This window comes from Tachyglossus aculeatus, chromosome 13 (genome assembly GCF_015852505.1).
Source record: "Tachyglossus aculeatus isolate mTacAcu1 chromosome 13, mTacAcu1.pri, whole genome shotgun sequence".
NCBI lineage: Eukaryota > Metazoa > Chordata > Mammalia > Monotremata > Tachyglossidae > Tachyglossus > Tachyglossus aculeatus.
The window spans coordinates 22,091,986-22,106,236 of NC_052078.1; the positions used below are offsets into that span (position 1 = coordinate 22,091,986).

At 42.7% G+C, this 14,251-nt stretch overlaps 1 protein-coding gene across 1 annotated transcript in view; it reads right to left on the reverse strand.

The window, feature by feature from the left end:
- Nucleotides 1–14,251, reverse strand: part of PLXDC2 (plexin domain containing 2) — a 251,643-nt gene that overhangs the window by 6,953 nt on the left and 230,439 nt on the right. The gene's annotated exons all lie outside the window — the stretch shown is intronic.

Here is a 14,251-nt window from a genome sequence, read left to right on the forward strand (position 1 = left end):
AACACAGAACACTTAAAACTTAGTTGCTTTGCCTACCTGTAATGTATTTTTATGTCCGTCTTGCCCAGTACATTGTGATCCTCTTTAGTACATCCCAAGTGTGTAGTAGAGTGCTCTGCACATGCTAAGTGCTACATGAATACCACTGATTGGAATCCCTTTTCCGAACAGTTTTGGGCTGATTTTCACAACTGATCTATGACATGACTCACAAGGTCTGGATGTCAAATTCCACTCTACAATGCATTAAGGCCCTTTTCCAAGAGGATTTTTGAGGGTTGGAGGAAAGGAAATGTTTTCTCAATGGTATTCTCTCAAAATGCTAAATTTTGTGATTGGGCATTATGGAAATAGATGATGGCATTCTAGCTAAGAAATTGAAAGACTAAGGCCACTCTCATACTAAATAGCTGCCTAGCCCACTTCTCCAAGTGACATGTCAAGATGACTAGGATATAAATATTGAACAAAGAAAACACATTCTCTAACAAACTATGTTGTAAATATCTGGTGAAATAACTGACATGACTAGCAGTTACCCACTCTTTAATTTAACCAACTATGCCCAGTACTTAGCAACACTGAGATGATTATTGATCATGAAATCATATTTGCTTAGCACTTACTCTAGAAAGGGCACTGTACTAAGTGCGTGGGTGGGCAGGGCAAGTATCTGTTGCATTGTACTCTCCCAAGAGCTCAGTACAGTACTCTGTGCCTAGTAAGGGCTAAATAGGAATAACTGATTGAGTACAATATAGCAGAGTGGATAGACAGGTTCCCTGTCATTCATTCATTCAATCGCATTTATTCAATCGTATTTATTAAGCGCTTACTGTGTGCAGAGATGTCCACAGGGAACTCACAGTCTAGAGGGGCAGTTACTGAAAACAACCTGAGTTAACGTAAAAACAAGTCATCCATAAGGCCTTTCATACTGGGTCAGAGCATGGGCTGGCTAGGAGAACTCTGCATGGGACACAGCTGGCATGTGGAATATCAATCAAGCAGTGGTATTTATTGAGCGCTTACTGTGTGCAGAGCACTGTACTAAGCACTCGGGAGGGTACAACATAACAATATAACCGACACAAATACATAAGACGCTATCGGAAAACCGGATCAGGTTGACGATAGCCCCGAGGTCACTACCACCTGTCAGTTTGGGGCTGCCTGGCACCCAGGGTACAACCCACTCAGAAAATGAGCCCCCTAAGACCTGGTTGGGTCACCCCGTTCAGAGAGGTCAGGCTTGGTAAAAGCCTGGCCTCTCTGACGTGTCATGGAAATGTCTCCCCGGTCATGCTAAGCCCCAGCCTCCAGCCTACTAGTCAGTCTGTGCCAGCACCACCAGAGAAGCATTTTGAAGGTGAATCTCCTTACCTCCATCCTCATTGTCAATGATGTAAATCAATCAATAGATGGTATTTATTGAGCACTTACTACGTGCACTTGTTCTAAGCACTTGGGAGAGTACAATACAACAGAATTAGACATCACGTTCCCTGCCCGTATTGAGCTTAACAGTCCAGAGCCGGAGGCAGGCATTAATATGAATAAATGATTTACAATATATAATTTAAAGAGATATCCCATCTAACATGGTTACAATTCCCTCTGATAACCCATCATAGTCACTTCATGGATTTATCCAAACTTTTTGTGAATCCACTGATACTTTCTGCCCCAACAGCTAGGAAGCATAAATATATGATTCTAACTATCCTACCGTTTTTGGTTTTTTTTTTTCCATTTGCTTGTTTTGATCCACCCCACTACAAGATGTGAAAGGTGCCCTGTTGTTCTGGAATTATAAGAATAATTTCATATTTGCCCTGTTTACACCCTTCATTGGTTTTACATACTTCAACCCAAGAGTTTCCTAATTAACGAAACTATCATTCATTTTCCCCAGGCTGTGGTTTTCCAATTCACCACTGCCACTTTTATTCAGAATTGTCAAAGAGAGGTTTGGGAAATATATTTTAGCCGGTCTCAACGTTAATTTTTCCTGTTATCAATCATTTTCCTGTACCTGAATGCAGTTGTCTACTCATCCCTGAAAACGTCTCTGACTCTTATTAATCAATCAAACAAGGCACCTGATGCATAAAATATAGCATCTGTCCCCTTTCTTCTTAAAGAAATGGCCTCACTGTGAACATGCTGACAACAGGGCATGGCTGTGACTAGACATCAAAGCAGCAGCTCTGCCTCCTTGATATTGTCAGGGAGATCGAGTCCCCTTAGGAGGTCCTGAATTCTAGATGATCCATTTCTCCTTGTTTTAACTGTTATTGTTACTAATGGAAAAGAACCAAGCCATTTATTGAGAATCCACAATACTCTAGATGCCCCAAACTGTATTCGACACCAAAGCCATCATAATATAAAACATTTCGTTGGTTTCCATGGCAGCATACAAACGTTTCTCTGTCTAGAAAAGATGGAAATTTCTGGAAAGAACAGTATTTCCTTTCCAAACGGTTCAACTTTGTTCCATGGGTAACGCATACGGTTTTCAAATGGAAAAGACCAGTTGTGCAACTTGCTAAGCAAGGTGGGTCTGGGGTGAAAATGTAAAACCTAAAGCCAAAACGTACAGGTCATTAGCTATAGAGTTCAAGGCTGGAGTTCAGGAGGTCATACCTTATTTTGATGCAGAGATGTCTCAGAATTCATGTGAGCGGTGAGCGGTCCTTCCTGGCTGGCTGTCCTAGGGCAGTGGGACACTTGGCGGTACTAAGGGATGACTGCCCTTCTGATCATCCCTTCTCGAGCTTAGGTTTGGACCATCTACCAATAATGATAACTGGGGGATTTTTTAAGAGCTTACTATGTGCCCAGCACGGTACTATGTCCTGGGGTAAATACCAGTTAATCAGGTCAGACATAATCCCTATCCCACATGCAGCACACTGTCTAAGTAGTAGGGAGAATGGGTATTTAATCCTCATTTAAATATGTGAGGAAACTGAGGCATAGAACAGTCAAGTGATTTGCCCAAGGTCACACAGTAGGGAAGAGAAGCACATACCACTTAAAAAAAAAAGCACATACCAGGATTAGAACCCAGGTCCTCTGCCTCCCAAGCCCAAGCTCTTTCATGCTGACATCCATACCTTTCTGTTCACTGAGCCCTTCGAGACTTTAATTTGGTATTTGTTAAGCACTTACTATATGCCAGGCACTATACGAAGCTCTGAGGTACATACATTGATGCCTGTTTACTTGTTTTGATGTCTGTCTTCCCCCTACTAGACTGTGAGCCCATTGTGGGCAGGGATTGTCCCTCTGCCACTGAATTTTAACTTCCAAGCACTCAGTACAGTGCTGTGCACACAGTAAATGCTCAAGAAGAATGACTGAATGCATGCAAAATAAATTGGACACAATCCATGTCCCACAGGGAGCTCACATTCTTTATCCCCATTCTAGAGATGAAGTGACTGAGGCCCAGAGAACTGATATGACTTGCTTAAGGTCACACAGCAGGAAAGTGACACAGCCATGATCAACCTAGGGCCTCCGGCTCTCAGGCCTGTGCTCTTTGCACTAGGTGATTTCTTGTATGTGAATTTATGACTGCCTCCATCTTCACTGCTGCATTAATTTCTCATAGAGCTAAGCACCAATTTTGTTCTGTTAGGTGGCCTGGTCTTCTTCAAGCCCCTGGTCTACAGCCCTGTTTCAGATTATTTCTTGCTCTGATGGATTATTTCAGAGGCTTTAATCAGTTTCCTTTAGTCTTCAGGCTGTCTTGTCACCCCTAGTGAACCATCTTAAAGTAACTCATTCTTTCCCCGCTGTCTTTACCCCTATTACCATCTTTATGTCTCCTGTTTTCACCCATTCTCCAGCCCTGCATGCAGAATCCTCATTCACTGGCCTTATATTAAGGTGTTTTTCAGATCTGCTGCTAGATTCTTCCAAGTTGGCAGTGGTTGGTAAATGTTTCTAAACCAAAATGCAAATTTGTCCCAGTTCCATTTTAATCTCATATAAAATTGGTGCCATTTTCCATATGCCAATCCCTTACCCTCCCAATATTTTCCTTTTAGCAGTCTAATTGTATCCTTTAATTCCGGCAAATTATGGGAATTTCTGTCCTGACACTGTGCTGTGAATCTTCTTTTTTCTTTTAAATGGTATTTGTTAAGCACTTACTATCTGCCAGGCACTCTACTAAGCACTGGAATAGATACAAATTAATTAGGTTGGACACTTTTCCACTTTGTCTCTGTTGCCCACCTATCTCCTGTCCCTCATCGGTTTCATTTCTGAATTCGTTTGAGGTTGGAATAATTTTAAATTGCATGATCATAAACAATGGTTATAATTCCCAGTGACTAAGCTGAGGAACCCCATTTAGCATCAGGCTTTTACTCCAGTCTGGTCTGTTTCCACTATTTAGATATTCCTTTCATCTTGTCTATTGTTACATAGTCACGCTTGCCATCTTATTGGTCCAGTGTGAATGGTTCAAGTGGGCTGTAGGCATTTTAAATCAATTATAAATGCTGCTTTTGATTCTCCTATTCCTATCGGTATGACAAATGACTGCACAGTTATTATATAGTCCTGGGCATCTTTGTGATCAATGATTCTTCCTACAATGTAAAAAAATTCTGTCAGGCTTGATTCCCTTGAACAAGTCTGTGGTTTTTCTTTGCCATGTAACCTTATTGATTGTTGTTTGCACTCTTCAAATTAACTTTGATCTTTGATCACTGACCACAAAAGAGTCCATCACTGTTTGGATCAGATATCATTAGTGAATAGAACACTGCCTTCTTCTTGATAACATGAGAAGCAGCAGCATGGCCTGGTGGATAGATCACGGCCCTGGGTTCTAATCCCGGCTCTGCCACTTCATTTATTCATTCAATCGTATTTATTGAGCACCTACTGTGTGCAGAACATTGCTTGGGAAAGTACTGTGTAAGCTTGGCTGAGTCACTTCACTTCTCTGGGCCTCAGTGATCTCATCTGTAAAATGGGGATTAAGACTGTGAGCCTTGTGTGGGACAGGGACCGTGTTCAACTTGATTACCTTGTATCCACCCCTGTGCTTAGTATGGTTTTTTTTTTTAAAAGGTGTTTGTTAAGCACTTACTATTTGCCAGGTACTGTACTAAGCGCTGGGTGGATACAAGCTAATCAGATTGGACCCAGCCCATGTCCTACATGGGGCTCACAGTCTTAATCCCCATTTTACAGGTGAGGTAACTGAGGCACAGAAGTGAAGTGATTTGCCTAAGGTCACACAGTAGACAGTGCCTTGGCACATAGTTAAGCGCCTTACAAATACCACAATTATTATCATTATTATTATAACATACAAACATCCCCTCAGCTGGCTTTCAGCGTGCACCAAGGCAGTTCCACTAGACTTTCCAAAGGGACTTAAAGCTCACCTTTACCTGAACCAAGTTACTCTTACATGGCAATTAGGTTAGAGCAGAATGGGAATGTTCCAGGAAATGCCTAGTGGGAATGAGGATGGGCTGGAGAGGCAATCTGATGTTTCTGAGAGGGTGATTCTAATCAAGTCAGGAGTGCGGGGCATGCTGCTGGAGCCCGGGAGCACAGCCGAAGGAAAGCAAAGACTCAGCCGCCAGTAAACAACCCCAAATCTGCCGTGGCCTTGGGAGAGGTATGTGGTGGTTGATTTCTTTTCTCCATGTTTACCTTGTGGCCTGCATGTTCCTGCCTTAAGCTAGCTGGGGAATAAGCAAGCACACAATAAAACAACATCCCGGGCCTCAGTTCCACAGCAGACTGAAGTTCAACTGAGCGGTGGCAGTGCATTTTACAGCTGGTTGCAGGGCCCTAACTGATTTTACAGCTGGAAATTAGATCTCCTTTTCTGAGCTCTGCTGTTTCCCCACTAAGACACCACTCATTTCATGGTTTTTGAAATACAGAAGGCCACACAATTAAATCATACGAGTGAGCAGAATGGCGAAGACCAGATTTCTTTTTCCCTTTAAGTTTCTAAGTGGCAAATGGAGCCATCATTATCCTCTCACCAATCACAGGTTCTGGATTCAAACTCTAACTCGCTCCATGAAATGCCAACCAGGTTAACTCCTTTCTTACCTGGTAGACTACATCTTCAAAGCTCTACTCAAATCATATCTCCACCAGGAAGCCTTCCCTGACTAATCTCTCATGTCCCTACCCTTTCATCCCTCCCATAAACATCATCCACACACTTAAATCTATTCCCTGCAAGTCCTTTCTTTGATCCTCTACCACAACACTTACGTACATATCATTATATCCTCATGTTCCCCTACCGGAAATCTAATGTCTGTCTTCCCCACTAGATTATAAACTCCTTCAAGGTAGGGACTGGGTCTACCTACTCTATTGTACTCTCCCAAGCTCTTGGTATACGCAGTGCTAAACAAATATCATTGATTGATTGTTAATAAAATTGAAACCCCAAAACGCCCACCCATAGAACCCCCCTCAAGGATCCAACTGTCCTGTTGGGCAGAGGAAAATAAAACCCAGGATTATGTAAAACAGTGGGTGGATTTCATGAATCCTCAACAGATGTGCTCACTGGGACATAATCATTTTGTATTTAATCAACTACTATCAACACTTTATCATTTCTTTCCCTGGGCTTCCTGGGGAAAGGAGCAACAGATTGCTATTTTCTATGCAGATCCACATTTCAATGAAAACTTCATTCTGCAGATGAAGTGCACTGTTCCTGCTCTTACTGACTGATTTGCCTACAATCAATGGTGCTTATTGAGCACCTACCATTTGTAGAACACTTTACTAAGTACTTGAGAGAGAACAAATAGTACATGGTTGGTAGACACATTCCCTGCCCACAAGGATCTTACAGTTTAAAATATGTGCCAAAATGTGAATCTTAACACCAAATTCTGGGCCACGCCCATGGTCCATCTCCTAGACAACCATCCTCATGATTACAGAGGGACCATCTATCAGACTAACCTCTCCCTCTCCATTCCAGGTTGGGTTTTTTTTTGGTGGTATTTGTGAAGCACTTACTAGATGTCAAACATTGTTCTAAGTGCTGGGGAAGGCCAAGTTAATTAGTCCCCATCCAAGATGGGGCTCACAATCTGAATAGGAGGGAGAACATTTTACAATCGAAGAAGCTGAGGCATAGAGTAGTTAAGTGACTTGCCCATGATCCCAAGGCAAGGAATGGTGGATCCGGGATTAGAACCCAGGTCCTCTGACTCTCAGGCCCTTGCTCTTTCCACTAAGCCACACTGCTTTCATTCTAGGGATCCAGCATGCACTGTTCTCCTATAGAGAAATGGCAGTTTCCCTGACCTGGAAAGAATACAAGCTAAACCATTCCAGGCCCAATTGCCCTTCTCCTTTTTAATCTTCCTTTACTCAGGCTTCAGTCTGCTTGTCCCTCACTCCCATCTCTACAGGGCAGGGGAGCTGAGGAAGGGGAAGGAGCAATCACTCAATTAATCATATTTATTGAGCATGTCATGCAGTGCACTGTAATAAATACTTAGGAGGTTACAATATAACAGACATATTCCCTTCAGGGCCCTTTTTATAAGCAACTTTTATGAGAGGCTTGGTGGGGTGAGGATTGGTTGAAACTTGGGTACAATTTTTATTTTTTAATGTGGATTTCATTTATCCAGGTTCTCTTCCCCCTTCAAGAGATGGGACAAATTTTGTCAGAAAAGAAGGACTTCATTAAGACTCCCACTTGCCTTAGAAATTCAGGAAACCTAAACAACCCACAGGCAACTAGCTGATCCCCCAGGATTTAGGGAAATCATTCCAGAACCCTGTATTTTTGAAGTTGTACTTCCCAAGCGCTTAGTACAGTGCTCTGCACACAGTAAGTGCTCAATAAATATGATTGAATGAATGAATGAACTGAAAGTTCCCCAGAGAACTTCATGTAAATATCCATAATTTATTTATATTAAGGTCTGTCTCCCCCTTTAGACTGCAAGCTCTCTACCAACTCTGCTGTATTTTCCTCTCCCAAGCGCTTAATGCAGTGCCATAGTAGAACATACTGTAAGCACTCAACAAATACAATTGATTGAAGGAAATATTCACACCTTGTTTGGCAAGTCAATGCTGAGATAAATGACCTACATTTCCAGCAAGTTCTTTCTGTCTAAGGTAATTCATTCAATCATATTTATTGAGCACTTAACTGAGTGCAGAGCACTATACTGCTTGGAAAGTACAATTCAGCAACAAATGGAGACAATCCCTACCCAACAATGGGCTCACTGTGTCTTATAGACAGTGAGCCCCATGTGGGACAGGGACTGTGTCCATCCTGATTATCTTATATCTTTCCCAGTGCTTAGCACAGTGCTTGGCATTTAGTAAGTGCTTCAAAAATACCACAAGTATTATTATTACATTGGAATTTAAGACTGCCAGCTTCTTGCTCAATCAGGTTAGTGATTTCTTCAGACTTCCCCAAACTAGATTGCAACATCCAGGCTGATACTCTTTGACTATGCACTTCATTCTTGGGTAGAGTACATCCTTTTTCTTTAATAACAAAAACATCTTTTTGACTGATGTTCAACCCACGGCTTATGAAATTGGTAGCTTACCCTAAAGCATTTTTTCCCTGAGATTCAGCGGTGTTTTAGTTACCATTTAACATATTCTTTAACATACTTTTTTTCTCCCAAAGCTGGCCATTTCTAACTGTCAAGAGAACCTGTGCATGTAGGCTGCAAATCACATTTATCGGTCAATGGTACTGCGTGCAGAGCCCTGCACTAAGAGACTAAGAGCTTCAGAGAGTAAAATACAACAATATAATGGAGGGAATACAAGACATTTGATATGTAAAGTGATTTTGGTGTGTCCCGCCGCCCCCCCCCCCCCCCCCGCCCCACCTAAAGCCTCTCAACCCATGTTGTGCTTAAGAAATGTTTGACTGTACATGAGGGGAATCTCTAGATACCCACTATAGGCATACTGAGTTTTCCACAAATACTTTCTGTCTTACTGTTATCTCTGCCTTCTGTCACTGTTCTTCTAATCTACCACACAATGCTACATTAAGATCATCTCTTATCCATCCATTTCCTAGCCTTGGCTCTTCCCTCATGGCCTTAAGTAAATGTCATATATTTATTTGGGGTTAGACCCTGGATTCTGCCTTTTCTTCTGGAGAAAACCAAAGGCTGATCCGTTTTTCCTCCTGGCTAAAGGAGAACATCCTAGCATTACAATTCTCTGTCTCCTAACATCACCAGAATCCTGTGGTGAAAGCACAGGATAAAGGGACTCTCCTGACACTCACATCTTCTGAGGCCCTTGCCCTTTTCTTTTATACACCCAATTTTATTTTGGGAAATCCCATCATGGACCTCTAGTGCATGGAGTTATCCAAAATGCCTCTAGGATATGTTGACATTTTCAGGTTGCATAACCTCCTGAGATAATGAGTTCCATGTGCTTACCCCTCACTAAAGGAGACCCGGGCTGCCCTCTTGTCCTACTGGGAGAGTAAGCCATGTTGTTGGTCCAATGGAAAGCACATTCTTCTGGGTATCAGAAGACCTCATATTGTAATGACAATAGTACTAATAATAATATTTATTAAGCACTTACTATGTCTCCAGCACTGTTCAAAGTGTCAGGGTTCACGTTAATCAGGTGATACATGAGTCCCTGTCCCAAAATGGGTTCACGGTCTACACCGTAGGCAGGGAATATGTCTGTTCATTGTTGAACTCTCCCAAGTGCTTTGAACAGTGCTCTGCACATGGTATGTGCTCTATAAGTACAACTGAATGAATGAATGAGGGAGAACAAGTACTGAATCCCTATTTCACAGCTGCAGAAACTCAGGCACAAAGAACTTAAGTGACTTGCCCAAGGTCAAACAGCAGACAAGCTGTAGTCTGGCTTAGTGAGAAGCATCGTGGCTTAGTGGAAAGAGCGCTGGCCTGGGAATTAGACCTTGGATCTAATCCTAGCTCCGTGCTCTTTCTCCTAGGCTACACTGCTTCTTTAAATATCACTGACTGATCATCATTTGAGATTTGATGAACAACAGTTTCACGCCCATCATGATTTTTTCACACATCAGTCACTTCTCTTCTCAGTCTTTGTCTCTTTGGACAGAAGAATCCTGGCCTTTTCGGCTTGTTGAGACATGGCAACTGCCTGTTTGAGGGCAGGCCCTATTTCTTTTATTTCTAGCGCATGTTTCCAAGCAGCTGGTTTAGTGGCTTGCACAGATTAGGCATTCCATCAGCGCTGCTACTGATGATGACAGTCCTTAGTTCCAAGACTCTGCCTTTTTTGCTTCCTTCCTATTTTTCATTATTGTAATAAATGTCTCAGGTACCTTGGTTTCCACTAGATGGTAGCGATTTCTTATTTCTGCAAGTCCCCTTCCTCTTGACTTTTAAAAAGCTTTCCCCCCTCCCCACCATATGGATTTTCCTTTAAAATCGGGTGCCCTCAATCGATCAATTGGAAGGCAAAAGGTATCGCACCCAAACTTTCACTTGAAATATAAAATGCATATGAGCTGGCGATGTGGCAGAGCAGGGTGGCCTAGAGGAGAGGGCTTGGGAGTCATAAGGACCTGGGTTTTAATCCTGGCTCCACCAATCGTCTGCTGTGTGACCCTGAACAAACCCCTTAACTTCTCAATCATCTCATCTGTAAAACGGGGATTAATACTGTGAGCCCCATGTGGGACATGGACTCTATCTGATCTGATTAGCTTGTGTGTACCCCAGTGGTTAATTCAGTGACTGGCATATAGTAAGCGCTTAAAAGCTACCATTAAGACGAGGTCTTTGTTTCAGGCTATTTTTTTCTCTTTAGGAGGTGGGCTGAAGAGGGAAGGCAGGGTGGCCTAGCAGAAAGAATATGCACCTGGGAATCAAAGGACCTAAGTTCCAATCCTGGCTCCACCACTTGTCTGCTGAGTGACTGGGCAAGTCCCTTCACTTCTCCGGGCCTCAGTTCCCTCCTCTGTAAAATGATTAGCTTGTACCTAGCCCAGCTCTTCGAACAGTGCCTGGCACAGAGTAACTGCTTAACAAATACCCTTAAAAATAGCCTTAAGCACAATGCCCTGCTCAATCAGTACCGTTCACTGATTGATTAACTAGAGCAAAGGGAACACCTGTCTGGACTTGTACATGGTTACAGGATCTATTCCAGCAGTTACTACAGTTCCTGGCACATAGTAAATGCTTAACGAACACCATTAAAAAAAAAAAGCAACCAAAAACCCTTCAGCCCCGCACAGAAAGGGAACAATGCCCCAAATCTATAGATCTGAGCAAGAGATACTAGTGGGTTTGAACTCAATAAGCAACACAGAGAGACATGCCTAGTTCTCCAAAAACTGAGGTTACATTCTTGTTGAACCCCACTTTGAGGCAACCTCATGCAATAATACGTGTCCCTGAATCGAAGCCATGGGAGGGTACACAACTGTCTTCTCTGTCATTGTTTATGCATTCAATCCTATTTATTGAGCGCTTACTGTATGCAAAGTACTGTATTAAGCGCTAAACAACTAGAACAATAAACAGACACATTCCCTGCCCACAACGGTGATTGAATTCTATCCAGAGAGACACATGCTTTTGGCGGAATGTTCACTAATTCCTTATTGGTGTTCCATACTAACCGTGTGGTCAAACCAGGCTTTATGGAAGAACGGGATGGAGTTTTGCTTTCTGGATGAAAACCTGAGCTTAATGACTGTCAAGTGCTTCGTAAGGCATTTCGTTGAAATAATCATCAATGTGACTCTCCTGAGTCTAGTGATAACACACTTCCTAGAGCCATTATTTAGACTAGGGAAACCTTGTGTTCATAGATCCTGGCTTCTTGGCTTCATACAGTAAGCACTCAATAAATACGACTGAATGAATGAATGAAAGAATCTTAGTCATTTTCACAATTGCTCCATTTTATGTCCTCTCCCAAGCACTTCGTACAGTGCTCTGCACATAGTAAATACTCAATAAATACCATCGATCGATTCAAAACCCCTCTAACAGACTCACATCTCCTTACACAAGACATTCCTCTGTCCCTATTAAGCCGTACACAAGAATTGGCACATCAAGGTTGGCCTTTTGCCAGGCATATGTTAGATCCAGGCTGCTGTGTGTTTTACACTGCCTACACACAGATTAATGGATAAATTAATTATTGTGTAATTGTGTTAGCCCGCTCTCACTGTGGGTCATTAACCCTGCTGCTCTTAAAACTGTTAATACACAAAGAAGAGGGGTTTATGGGAATCTCATAAGGCAAAAAGCTAAGCTTTAAAAGACCGGGGTGGGGTGGGTGGATGTTTGGAGAGAGATTTTGCTGCAATGATCCCATAGTTCCTGGGAAGAAAGAGACAATTCTTTCTTGAGGAAGTTGTGCATTAGACCACCAAGATCATGACCATTGCAGTGTCTGAAATGTTTGTATTTTTTATGTTGTTTTTAGAATATTTTGTTCTGTTTGTTGGACGCCCAGTGGAACTTCTCTTAAGATTTTTTTTTTCTGTCTACCTGGCCATTTATTACATTTTTTTCCTCTATGAATAATGTCACTGGGGTCTTTCTCTTTCCAAACAAATGTGACATTTCGATATGAGCTGGCCTGAAATAATGAGCTCGTGTAAATACTTGCAGAGGAGAGAGGGCAGAAAACTCCAAAGAAAGTTTTTATGTTCAATAGTTCTAATGGTGTCAAGGGGAGAAATAAAGTATCGTCTCATGGAGAGTGGACAGGTAAAGTCAAGTGAGTTGTGCAGGGAATAAAATAGGAGAGAAATGTAATTCTTGAGGGTCAACGTGGCTGGGAGCAACTGCAGCTGTGGAAATGGCCTAGTTATGCTAACTGAACTGCAGGGAAAAGCCAAAGAGAGGAAATCCACCGGGCTCTCCAGCGGATCAGGAAGGATCAGCATTCCTCTGATGACCTATGTTCCTGGGCCTAGAGGTACCATCTCAGCCAAAAGGTGTACTGACCCTTACAGTCATCTTTCTCCTCATCTCCTGCCTTCCATGTAGTAGGCATTCCCCAACTAAACCCTCATTTCCTCTACTTGTACTGTGTCGCTCTTGCCCTTTCGATTTTTTTTTGTCACGTCCACAACACCTGTGTACATAGCTGTAATTTACTGATTTATATTGATGTCTGTCTCTCCCTCCAGACTGCGGGCAGGGAATGTGTCTACCAACTCTGCTATGTTGTATTCATTCAGTCATATTTATTGAGCACTTACGTGCACAGCATTGTACTAAGCCCTTGGGGGAGTACAAAATAACAGTAAACAGACACATCCCCTGCCCACAACGAGCTTGCATTCCAGAGGGACTTAGCACAGTGCTCTGCACTCAACGGAGAAGCAGCGTGGCCTAGTAGATAGAGCATAGGCCTAGGAGTCAGAAGGACCTGGGTTTAATCCCAGTTCCACCACTTGTCTGCTGTGTGACCCTGGGAAAATCACTTAGCTTCTCTGTGCTTCAGTTACTTCATCTGCAAAATGGGGATTAAGACTGTGAGCCCCATGTGGGACAGAGACTGTGTCCAACTTGATTATCTTGCATCTATCCCAGTGCTCAGGACAATGCCTGGCACATAATAAGTACTCAATCAATGATATTTTGTTGAAAGCTTATTGTGTGCAGAGCACTGTACTAAGCACTTGGGAGAGTCAGCAACATAATAATAGACACATTCCGTGCCCCCAATGAGCCGACAGTCCAGAGGGGGTGAAAGACATTAATATAAAGAAATAAAAGTTAAGCACTTACTAAGTGCCAGACAAAAAATAAATACAAATAGAAAGCAATCAGGACTTCTTCCCTGGTTGAACAAACCCTCAAAGCAACTCAAAGGGCTGAAAAGTAGCTTTACATCACCAAGGCAGGGCTAAGGCACATCCACAAAGCTCTCGCTCAATTAGGGAGGACAACCAGGCTCCGACCTAAAGGAGAAAGCTGGTCCCCAGCTCCAATACGTCTTTCACTCCTCCATTTATTGGAAGATCTAGCCATGCACCATCTTTCTGGACCACTCTCCTCCTGCCTCCTAAGAGAAAGCAGCGAAGCCTCGTGCATAGAGCACAAGTCCAGGAATCAGAGGCCCTGGCTTCTAATCCCCGCTCCGTTACTTGTCTGCTGTCTGAACTTGGGCAAGTCGATTAACTTCTCCAGGCCTCAGTTCCCTCATCTCAAAAATGGGGATTAAAGCTGAGAGCCCCATG